Below are 6,000 nucleotides of genomic sequence, written 5' to 3' on the forward strand. Positions count from 1 at the left end.
CAGTCTTCCAAACAGAAAGTTTACTTTTTTTTTTAATACCCTTTCAAGTTCTGATAGTTCTGCCATGGGCAGGGGCACCATTCACTAGACCAGGTTGGTCAGAGCCCCACCTAACTTGGCCTTGAACACTTCCAGAGATGGGGCAGCCACAACTTCCTTGGGCAGCCTGTGCCAGTGCCTCACCACCCTCACTGTAAAGAATTTCTTCCTAACATCCAATCTAAATCTCTTCTCTTAGTTTAAAGCCATTCCCTCTTGTACTATCACTGTCTGCCCATCTAAAAATCTCCCTCATCTGTTATAAACCCTGGAGCCTTCTCTTCTCGATGCTGAACAACCTCAGCTCTCAGCCTGTGTTTGTAGGAGAGGTGCTCCAGCCCTCTGAGCATCTTGGTGGCCTCTTCTGAACCTGTTCCAACAAGGTCCATGGCTTTCTTGTACTGAGAACCCCAGACCTGGATGCAATATTCCAGGTGGGGTCTTGGGCACGAAAGTAGTTCATTATGGTAGTAGAAAGTAGAAATTGAAGTAGAAATTATGGTAGTCAGTGTACTGGCAGACCTAAACATGGCAGACCTTTACAACTGTGTAAAATTGGGTGAGTCATCTCAGTAAAGGAAAAGTAAGGTAAACCTTAGTAAAACTGTGGGCTTGATACTCAGGTTAATTATGTTGGGGTTCTAGAAGTAAACGAATATTTTTAAAACCAGTGAGGATGTTAGATGTTAAATGCTTGACTGAAAGGGGTTATGGTGAAAAGCCAATGAAAATGCTGGTGTTCTACTGCTCAATTTGTTGTTGCATCAGAGCAATCATAGGTAGCAATTGATTGAATTCTTCATAAGCCTTTATTTAGCAGAAACATGCCTCTAAGTCCATACTTGTGATACTTCATAGTGGCTTACACAGTTTGGATAAGTGCAATATTTGAGTGCATTCAGTATTAAACTAGGTCAGGAATTTTAAACCAGCACTTTTTAGAAGAAGTGTGATTCATTTCCACTGGTGCATTGAGTGCCCACAGGGGTGTCCTGTTACTGATATTTAAGTGCCTAAGGCACAATTGGATTTGGAAATGTGAAAAAATGTTATGTTTGCTCTAACAATAGTTGGCCGTCAAGGGCAGAAGCAGTATTTGCCATGACTTGAGGCTATATGTAAGTCTATCTCTTAGTGCCTTGCCCCTTTAATTAAAATATATTTTTTGACCAAAGTATATTTAATATTAAATTCTATATTGGTTTATTTGTGTTACATTCAAAAGGCAGATGAAGGTTACTCCAGCATAACTGTGAATATGTATCTAAGCAGTTGATGTAGTACCCATGTAAGAAATCTCAGTTGCCCTAAAACTTTATTGGTGCTTAATGGTGCTTTTCCGAAGTTTGATACTGTCTTGCTTGGATTTTGGGGGGAAAAATCACAAAAGAGCAAGTTACCATAAAATTATTCACTCTGAGTACTGAGTTATTGCAGTAACAGATGTTATAGAAAAAATCCATTAATTGCTACATTTACAACAGAGAAGTTAATGAGTCAGTAACCTCTGTCACAATACTTTGTATTATATTTGTAGTTACATGCTAATTAAAGTGTACATTTTTATATATTTCTTTTTATATAGCAGAGGGGAACATCAGGAACATATAATTCCTGACAGTTGCTAAATGTACCCTGACACTGTACACGACTGTAACACCCAGCATGGTTGCAAGATCAGTTTTGATGACATACACATTTAGGAATAAAGTCAAGTATTCCCTACAAATGCCAGAGCTCGGGTGAAAATGGTAGGAAAAGCTGGTCTAAAACAAGAGAGTGGTTTTAGATCTGCATGAAGCTAGTCTGGAAAGAAAAAGAGGTTGGCATTTGTTGTCTCTTCTGTTCTGTTTACACAGGCTGTGCTCTGCCAGATGGATTAGTACAACTCCCCCAAGGCTTTCTCTGTGACCTTTGAGAACATCAGAAGTGAAATGAAGCTGCACTAATTTGCACTGAAACTTTGCTATATGTAGCTTGTCTTATTTTCCTGAAATCAAGCTTATCAGGCAAGGCTGTACATGCATTCCATACTGCATTTTCTTTCTGCAGTATGTATTAATGTGTCATTAAATGCTTTTTATAAAAAGCTTTCTTACCTGCACTTTTCCCTGGGTGGAGATGGCAGGGGGGAAAAAAGGGAATACAACAGATGCTGCTTATGGTATTTTTGTGCTGCCAGATGATGCTGAGGTACTTCAGTTTCAAGTACAGTGCTGGGCTCATAAAATATACATATATAATATGCAAGTGTTCTAACAGGTACACATTGGTTTGGTAAATGTCTGTTATGGGTGGATGTGCTATGGATGTGCTTATGCTAAGGATGAGTTCAAGATATTTTGAAAAGTAAACATTTCTCACTTGCTTCAAAGATATGTTTGTATCCTAAGACTTATGTTAAGGGGAAAGAAGCAACACTGATGAATGTTTCTTATTTCCATGTGAAGTAAAGGTAGATACTTCAAAGCTAAGGTAGGTAATAAAAATACCCTCTGTGGGATGTCCCTGCCAATGTCTTCATAACCAACTGTAAATTGGATTAGAGCTATTGTGTGTGCAAGCGTGTTCAGGTGCAGAGTAGTGTTCTGACCCAAAACCTCGGAGCATATTTCTTAGATTTTATTTCTATTCTCTCCATTTTCCAACTTGCCCACATAGACCAGTTCTTGTGTTTGTGTGATTCCCTTCCTTCCCCTGAGTCATCATTCTGTGCTTTTGGGAACCCCTGTACGTAACTTAGTGAAAATTGTCTCTGTAGAAGGACAGGCAAGAGGGTCAGGCTTAGGTTAACGTTTAGCTGTTAATTTTCATTGTGTGAATGAGGCCTATTGTGTTCCTGTGCTCTGGAAAGCTGTTTCCACATGAGTTAGTCCTGCCTAGCTCTCATTTTGTCCTTCCTTTTAAAGCTTCAATTCATCTCTGTGTGCATTTCACAGAGAACTGCTAAAATCTAGACCCAAGGTGTCATTTCCATCTCTGAATAAACAGTGTGCACCATCTCATAACCAGCTGGGTTCAGAACAAAACCAGCTAGGAGTGCTCAAAGCTGTGTGCTGTGTGAGGACAGGGCCTAGCTGAGGTTTGGGAACAGGGAGTAAGGGTAGGTTACAAAGCCACCATGATAGGCATCTCTGTTTTTACAGTTTCCATGCTTTCTTGGCATCACCTTAGCCTTAGTGTTTCATTTTTCTGAGGCTTCCTATATAGAAACAGCAATACTCTGACACAGGTTACCTCTACTCATCTGCCCAAACATCTGTGTTACAAGAATTGTTTGCCTTTTGTAGAGGCAGCTCTTCCCTTCTGGATTCCCTTAATACGCACAAGGTCAAGCACTGAGATATATATAGAGATATATATAGATATAAATCTTTCAGTTCTTGGTGCTTGCCCAGGAACAGCAGTGGGCCACTGTTAGCAATAGCATGGTACCACTGCTGTTAGCCAGTTGAAATTCCTGGATGGTTTTATTTTTAGCCCTTTCTAGTTACAAAAACCTAGTCATCACAGTGTGTCTAATGGCATCACTGGCATGGGAGAGGAAGAACTGCCTGATAGGAACTGCGAGACCAAAGCATTTGAATGTCACAAGGCAGGAGACAGGCTTTTTGTGGAGTGAGGAAGTGGGATGGGATGCTTGTTAGGAGTTGGCTTCAAGTAACACTCAATGGGCTTAAGCCTAGTCCCAGCTCTTAAGTGCTCCCCTTGTAGCTCACAGGGTATTACTCAAATTCTGCCCTAATTTCCATGAGAGCCCAAATACATCTGTACTGATCTCCCCTACTCTGCAATATTTAAAAATAGGTATAAAACCATGTGAAAAACACTCAGCCAAAAGCTGCCACTTCTCATTTAGTAACTCAAGCTCTTAAGCTAATGCTGGAGGTATTGTTTTCCAGCTCCAAGGTTTTGCAGACTGCTAAAAGCACAACATGTACTAGACTTTGCATACACACAGCTGTACACAGCAACTGAATCCAAGCCATGCCCTTGACCATTTGAAACACGCACCTTGTGCCTTTGCTGTGAGGAACACAGCACAGTGGCAAGTGACTCAGTGCCTCTTCTCAAAGAAGAACATGGATGAAATTAAGGCAGTAACATGGAATTTCAACAGAAAATAATTGTGCACAGGCTGCATCTTGCCTGACAGTTCTTGATCTTTCCTGTGGCTGTAGTAACAACCTTAGCTAGGCGTGCAGCAATGATTTCTCACACACTGAACTACATTCTCGGATCCTTAGTTTACCCATGGGGCTAGGTAGTTTGCTCAGCGCTCCAGTCACCTGCTGATAGATGAGTTACTCCTCTGGCAGGACAGTCACCCCAGCCCTTCCTGGGGCGTAGACATATAATTGGTGCTGCACCTCCAAAACGGGAAGCATTATCCTGACTAAGATACTGAGACAGTCACAAGTGTCACTGATGTTTCCTTTTCGGCAGAGTCCTGGATGTGTTTATCAAAAACAGAGCTAACTTGGTCTAGTTCTTCTAGTTCCGGTGGAGAGTTACTTAACAGTACAAAAATGTAGAGCAAGCAGGAACAGGAAGGGCCAGGCAGGCAAGCACTTGAGCCCCACTGATTAATGCCCCAACTTCGGTGTGAGTGGGAAGAGCTGCACCCAAATAAAGTAACAGATTTGCAGCCTGTTCCAGAATACAATTATTTTGAAAACAAACTTAGTAACAAACATGGGTGCTTCAGGATGAACTGATGCAGGTGGGAAATGTAATGACAATGTTAAGTGTAATTGTTTAAAAACTCTGCAAATGTTTCAGTAGTGTGTATAGAAACATAGAAACATTCTTGCAGTCTGGAAAGCAAACTGTGTTCTGGGCTACATCAACGGAGAGTGGGCGGTAGGTCAAGGGAGGCAACTGTCCCCCTCTACTCCAGACTCCATCTGTGGCACTGTGTCCAGCTCTAAGCCCCCCAAAATAAAAAGGATGTGAACCTGTTAGAATGAGTTCAGAGGAGGCCACAAAGGTGATCAGAGGGCTGGAGCAACTCTACTTTTAAGAGAGGCGGAGAGAGCTGGGATTGTTCAGTGTGGAGAAGAGAAGGCTCCAGGGTGACCTTGGAGCACCTTCCAGTACCTGAAGGGATGACAAGAGAGCTGGAGAGGGACTTTTTACAAGGGCATGGAGTGATAGGACAAGAGGGGTATGGCCTTAGGCTGAAGGAGGGTTGGTTTAGACTCTATGTTAGGAATAAATTATTTACTGTGAGGGTGGTGAGGCACTGGAACAGATTGCCCACAGAAGCTGTGGACACCTCATTCCTGGAAGTGTCAAAGGCCAGGCTGGATGGGGCTTTGAGCAACCTGGTCTAGTGGGAGGCATCCATGCTCTTGGTGGGGGTTTGGAACAACCCAAGCCCTTTTGTGATACTAAGCCATTCCTGCTCCGTGGCTGCTGTTGGCTCTTTCCTGAGAGGCCTTCCTGGCAAGGACAGCCGTTGCCAAAGAAGGAGTTTAGGCACTCTGGCACTCACAGGCTGGACTCTGTCGGGAGCCCCTGGGGGGCAGACCCAGAGCCTGCCTGAACATTTTTTGTAACAGTATTTCCAAATGTCATGGCCCTGGAATTAAGCAATACCTCTGTTCCAACAGTGTAGCAGGGGAGATGGGTTTCAGCCTGACGGGCTGTGCGCTGCTGTGACTCGGTTTCCCGCAGTGAAGTCCGTAGCCGGGATGCAAAGCTGACATCTCAGCCCTGGAGCAGCAGCATTCAGCCTGTAGCTATTTTCCAGCCCGCTGGCTGTACACGGAAATGCCCAGGGCCGCTCGGGCAGGGCGGGATGCTGGAGGAGGCGGCTGCAAGGCTGCAAATGTGTGAGCAGGAAAGAAACAAGCTGGAAACACAGGTTCATTTTGCAATAGTTGAAGCGTTTGGGTAACCCCGAGTTTCGGGTGCTGGTTTGGTGCTGATCTGAGGCTCGAAAATGCTGTTGGTGCT

Source organism: Lichenostomus cassidix, chromosome 4 (genome assembly GCF_008360975.1).
Source record: "Lichenostomus cassidix isolate B80296 chromosome 4, HeHo_3.0, whole genome shotgun sequence".
Taxonomy (NCBI): domain Eukaryota; kingdom Metazoa; phylum Chordata; class Aves; order Passeriformes; family Meliphagidae; genus Lichenostomus; species Lichenostomus cassidix.